Consider the following 7,112-nt stretch of genomic DNA (forward strand, 5'->3'; position numbering starts at 1 on the left):
AAATTCAAACTAAAGTCCTTAAGGTGTGGACTATAGAGGAGATAAGTCTATAAAGCAAGAGTGGATGGTCACATTTCTTTGGTTGCTTTTACATCAGGTGGGGGAAGATTCTGTTCCAACTGCAAAGAAGCATGTGGAAAGTATCTACTGGTCTGAGTGGTTCACAGATGTTGCTTTGCAATTATTTTTCAAACTGCATGTGTCTTTTTACACTCTTCTGCATGCATAAAACATTTCACAAGAGGAAAAACAAGTCACAAAAAGGCAAACTGATGATGAATTTAAGTCCACTGGCACCAAAATGAATGAAAGGAAGAATTGATCACAAAATTAAGAAAATACCTGTTTATATTTTTCTTCACATGTCTCCAGGCTTTGACTTGCATTAAGTACTAATTATCCACTGCTTGCGTTGCTGCCTATGCATTTTAATAGCTATTCACTGATCTAGTTTGACCTTCTACTTCATAATTTTAAGTAGTCGGCAGGCAGCATTAAATTGCATCAAGATAAAATACATTATGTTATATTGTAAGAAATAAGGTAAGAAGATACTAGAACTTGCAAAATGTAAATCAGACCCTTTGGCCACAAAATATGTCTTTAATTGGAAGAGAAATGTCACACAATTGATGTGTAATGGTCTTGGGGGAAAAAACCTAAAAACATCTCTCTTCTTCCCTCTCCCAGTATTCTGAACTGAAATCCCTTTATTAATTTTCTTAATTTTGATTTTAAGAAACACACAGTTTGGAACACGACTTATAACATAATTTGGCAAATAAGTTTCAGAAAGACTGTTGCCAAGGTTATTTCCTAATCATGTACAATAGGATTGTTTGAAAAATAAAATAAGGCAGAACCAGGATTGAAAACAAATATCTCTAATTTTAGAAATGTTGTCAATGTCATGACACAAGATCTCCCTAAAAGGGCTCTGGATGATTTCTGGAACCAACCATTCAATCTCCATTTGAGGCCATTTGTAATCTTCACAAATCTGGTTTGGTACGTAATTGTCACAATGGAAATTGTGTGAGATTTGCCTCCCTAATCAACTCATATAGAAATGGTTTCAATGATACAATCAATTTTCTGTTAAGATATTTCTGTGGGTACAAGTCAAGAAATAAATGTAATATGATATCACAGAAAGCCCCCAGATCACAATCCAAAGACTTCATGTGACCTTGAGTAAGGCTTCCAATCTTTCTATACATGATTTCTCTAATCTGAAAGATACAGGCAATCTCACAATGAATGGACCAAATGAGATGGAAGCTGTGGAAATGGTTTGTAAATTTTGAATTGTTCTGCAAATATTTTATAAGTATGACAAAAACTAAATGGAGAAATGCTCAAAATGTCTGCTCTTTAAAGTTCTTAGACATTATGTTCATCTAAGGACAATTCTCTTCCCAGTTACATGCAGTAGCTCATCTCACCAAGTTTAACAGTATCAATTCCTTAATCTCTGTATGTGAAATGTTTAACCCCAGAGATCCACTTCATGGAGATGTGGTCAAAGAAAATAAAGTGCAAGACAGTAGCATAGAGAGGACTGAACTGTTTTGGGCTCTTCCCCTGCATGACCTTAGATGAATGATTGCTCAAAGCCTATATATTCTAAAGCATAATATATAAAGAGTGCATTAAGATAAGAATCCTGCTGACTTTCCAGCCATAAAACATATGCTTTAAAGGTTTCTGTAATAATGGTGAAAACCTGGCTCTAACCAGTTCTCACAAGGTCCTCCACTGTGGGTTCATTTTCAAAATGAATGCATGAACATTAGCAGTTGCAGACTATGGCCAAAAAAGAAAGTTCTTACTTTTACAAGTAAACTAGATCATATGGAGTTTGAATCCATGACCTTGGCCTCCTTAGCCTTGCTTAACTAGGTGAGGTAATAAGCCCAGATGGTAACAAGCAGCAGAACATTGCAGAAATCACTCTGCACTTATAGATCGGCGTTGACTTCCAAAAACTGAATCCTCTTATGACATGTGCTGTTTCACCCCTAGGTACTTACTCTGTGGTTCTAGAGAAGCAAAAGTAGGCAGACAGATGGTCAAGCTAGAGGGAAGGAAAAAGAGAACAAATATGAAGGGGAAGAAGAAAATATTAGGATTCTGGCCAATGCCCAGAAATGTAAAATAAACTTAGAAAGCTTATAAATCTCAAAGCATGAGAAACTTAAGGATAGACATTAGTTGTTGCAATACAAAAGTTAGCCATCAAAATGAAATATCTCCCCTTGAAAAGAACACATTATCATCAAAACAAAATATAGTACAGTACACAATTGGATTGATAAATATTCATGAAACTTCTCCAACCATGAAATATGTGTTGATGTGAAAGAAAATAATACTGAACCTGTCAACACTTGAGAAGAATTCCAAAGTTAGAGTAATCAGGGGCAAGGCCACTGGCTGGTGGTGATATTTCCAGAATCAGGGACAGATCTCTTTCCAACCTTTGTTACTAAGGAAATTTCAGAGCCAGTCTATAAATAGCTTCTGCCATTCACCCCACTGAAGGGAGGTTCTGCAGCAGCACTGCAGCTCTGCATGCTGCTGGAAGAGATTGAATTTTAACCATTTCTTTCCTTCTTTCCTTTTTTCTTTCTGTCTTTTTGCAGAAAGCAAGTAAACAAACAAACATACAATCACTACAGGAAAGAACATGGAAAAGGTGATAGGTGTATAGCTCAACACAGCAAGCCCCCCTGCCCCCAACAGCACCACTCCCTAGACAACTGCAGCCATGAAAATACTGCCTGTGTTGCTCTCAGCAAGAAACTAGATAGGAGTTATGGGTTGGCATCTACTGCCTGCTCTGCATGGGCCCATAAAGCAGGGAATCATATGGTAACCTAGTATCTTTCCTTTTTACTAAATAGACCTTAATTCCCTTGCAAAGTTACTTTCATCAAAGACATTGACATAATAGAATATTTTTGTTATTTGTCAGCATTTTTATTTTGATAAATGTAGACTTCCTTTTCTACACATCACCATTTTGGAATCTTCAAGTCTAATCTTGGGTAAATACATGGAAGGGGTGAGGATGATTTCTATATCTGCCCTCTTATTCCCTCTGTCTCTCCTACCAAGATGTCCTAAGATCAATTGTGTCCTGAATAACAAAGATTGGAACCCACAGGGCCACTTCCTCTAAACTTAGTTAAGATGAATTGCTCTCTGCTTTCCTCCTCATTCCCAAAGGAAAATTCAACTATCTTCCCAAACAATATCTAAATTCAGTGCAAAGAAGTTCCAGTGGGATTGCTAAGCAAATAATATTTGTTTGGAGGAGTTAATACACAGGAATAACTACAAAAGTTTTAAAGGAAGAACAATAAGAGAAACTTGCCTTACAAAACAAGAGGACCTGGTATTAAATTACATTAGTTAAAACAATATATAAGATGTAGACAAGCAAAACAATGGGACAGAGAAGAGACTCCAGATACATGGCTACACATATATATACACACAAATGTATATGTATATATAATGTTAAAATATGAAAGTGATATTCTCAATCAATGTTATTAGACAACTGACTATCCATCTATGAAAATAACAGTTACATAATCCTGCTATACACTGTATACAAAATAACATTCAATTTAGATGACCAAATGGAGGGGGAGGAGAAGTTTGACTCTTACTTTATTCCATACACAAATATTGACTAAAAATGGATCAAAGAAGGGCCTCCCCAGTGGCGCAGCAGTTGTGTGCTGGGTTGCGAAGCTACCCACAGCCTTCGCAGCACCGGTTCGATCCCTGGCCGACAGGCGAGGGTCCCACATGGCATGCAGACCTCTCCTGCTGCCCTCTGCTCCCCTCAGCAGTGTACTTCGTCAGTCTGCCTGTTCTGTTGCCTGCTCTGGCTTGGTGAATTCTCTCACCCTCCCGTCCTTCAGACTGTACCCAGTGCTTGTATAAATAAATGAATAAATCTTAAAAAAAAATGGATCAAAGACCTAAATTTAAGAGCTCAAATTACAAAATTCTTAGAAGAAACATTTAAGAAAATCTCCATGATCTTGGATTTGGCAGTATTTCATAGCTATGACACCAGAAGTATAAGCAACCAAAGAAAAATACATAAATTGGACTTCATAAAAATTAAAAATTTTTATGCATTAGAGGATATTATTGAAAAAGTAAAAAGACAATTGAGAAGGTAAAAATATTTGCATATCACAAATCTATAAAGAACTAAAACTCAACAATAAAAAAACAAAATTCAAAAATCAAATAGACATTTTATCAAAAGCAAATGGGCAAATGTATAGTAAGTGAAAAGATGTTTAACATGATTAGTCATTAGGGAAATGCAATCAAAATTACCCAAAATAAGATATTCTTTCATAATCATTAGGGTGTCTATAACAAAAAAATAAATAAAATACCAAGTACGGACATTAATTGTGTTGAGGGTTATGTAATATTGTGAATGTATTTAGGGCCACGGACTTAAATACCTACAAATAGCTAAAATGTAAATATTATATTAGATTTTTTTGTCACTAAAGTAAAATTGATTAGAAGGAAGACAGGAAGATACAGTAGTATCTTAATAGATGCAATAATAATAGATGCAAATTGTTGAAAGGGATGATGAATACTGCCAGGTTCATGCTCTTTAAAATCAGTGATTAAGCAGGCCTCCCTGGTGGCACAGTGGTTGAGCGCTGGGTTGTGAAGCTGTCCGCAGCCTTTGCAGTGCCGGTTCGATTCCCGACCGAGGGTCCCACATGGTGCGCAGACCTCTCCTGCCACCCGCTGCTCCCCTCAGCAGTGTGCTTCATCAGTCTGCCTGTTCTGCTCCCCACTCTGGCTCTGGTGAATTCTCTCACCCTCCCGCACTTCTGACTATACCCAGTGTTTGTATAAATAAATAAATAAACCTTTAAAAAAAATCAGTGATTAAGCTTCTCAACATGGTGAAAATTTTGACATACAGCTCGATTTTATGGAGTTCTATTGTCTCAACAGTTTGCTCCTACACAACATTTAAAATCTTGGTTAATGGCATTTTCATGAAACAAAAACTCAGGGTCCATTCTTTGGCTCAGGATAGAAACCTGTCCCATTGACTCTAGAAATTACAGTTATGAAAATTCTCCATACTTATGCAATCTGTCTGGTGTTAATTTGTTTGCTCAAACAACCCAAGAAAAACAAAGAGGGGTGGGGGAAGTTTTCCTCTCTCACCCCGATGCCAAGAACACTTGAAGATTATGTAAGGTGACCAACAACAACAACAAAAAAATCATTCCCTACAATATCCTAACTTAGAGGACCAAACCAATAGCTAGAAGATGAAATTCTATTAAATCATAGCCTATAAAAGCTTTGAAATTTTAATAAATTTTGAGTGATTTTTCTTTTTCATTCTTTTTCTAAAAAAAACAAAGAGGGAAGAAAAGACCTCTATATTCTAATTGCAAATCCATTACATAAATTATTGCAGATTCACTTTTCTTGGATGAGGTAATGTAATTTCCAAAACTCCCAACTGAGCTAATGTGATTACACTCAATTCCCATTAACCAGGGGTCAGCCTGTGCCAAGCCCCTGGCCCTGACCTGCCACAGGCTGGGGTCAATAACGGTAGGAGGTATGGCAGCTGCTCAATTATGAAAGCATCCCAGTCATCAGATTGTACAGAGAAAAACAGAGCTATGTCCACATTGCTCTTTTGCCATTATAGAATGTCCAAAGGGACCTATATATATCCCAAATACAGCAAACCAGCTAGAAAGATCCCAAAGTTAACTCCTTTTTTGTACAGATGAGGAAGTTAGGGGCCAAGATGTTAGAGGCTTATGCTATACAGTAAGTTTGGGACCGATCCAGACTGTGGCTGCATTTTCCCATACATTAGCCCATTTTGGATGACTTTCTAGCAAAAATGCAGCTGGACCAATTGGGGAGGGGTGGTCACTTGAAAGTGCACCACCTATGATATTTGCTATGTAACTCATAGACATGTGCCTTTCATTCTTCTCTCCCCAAAAAGTAAGAATTATAAGCAACATCAAAATACGATTTATTTACAATGGATTTCAAGTCATTCACATGTTTACTATTTTCTTTAATTTCTTATTATGCACTAGCAATATTGTTCCTTCTCATGTCTCTCAAGAATAGAAACATATCCTATACTACAAAAACATTTGTTCCTCAACCAAGGTGGGCAAGTTCAGTTCACCCTTCCTCGATTCCAAAGTTTTGACCAAAGATGATTGTCAAAACTTGGTTTGCACTGACAGGTTAAAAATGTAAAACATGGGCCTCCCTGGTGACACAAGGGGTTCAGCACCACACTATGAAGGATTCCGCAGCCTCTGTAGCATGAGTTCGATCCCCAGCCGGCCAGGGAGCTACCTGCATGGCGAGGCAGACCTCTCCTGACTCACCCGCTGCTCCCCTCGGCAGTGTATTTCAGTCAATTTTTCTGTTCTGTTCCCCACTCTGTCTCTAGTGAATCCTCTCACCCCCACATCTCTGGCCTGCACCCCAGCTCTTGTATGCATAAAAAAATCTTTAAAAAATGTTAAACGTTTACCCCCGAGGATATTTTAAATACCTCACTCTGCACATACCCACTGCTTAGCGCTCATTACACCATCACCTCACTCATTCCTTTTTTTCTCCCCCTACCCCCTACTGCCACCTTCTCCTCCTTTTTCCCCATGTTTCTTCCTCATCTTTTTTACCCCATATTTGTGTGTATCTGCTTTCTCCCCCCAATCCTGTATCAACGTTCTCAATTTTGTCTCAAATTAGTTAATATATGCCTCCCTATAAATCAAATTCATATCTATTTCATGGTGAACATTATTAGAGAAATAAATACAAAATTTTAATAGTTTATTAGCTGTTAAAATTTAAACTTTGAAAATTAAGTAAAAATTGATCAAAGAATCATATTCTTGATGTATTTATAACCACAAAAATTGAACACAGAGTATTATTAGACTTAGAGGAAATGATTGCTATCAAAGAAAATCCCCCCTGGCATAAAACCAAGGTAAATAGCATCTGATTGATGAATCAAATTATAGTCTCAATTTTTAAATTAAAAA

This window comes from Talpa europaea (genome assembly GCF_964194135.1).
Source record: "Talpa europaea genome assembly, chromosome: 10".
Taxonomy (NCBI): Eukaryota; Metazoa; Chordata; class Mammalia; order Eulipotyphla; family Talpidae; genus Talpa; species Talpa europaea.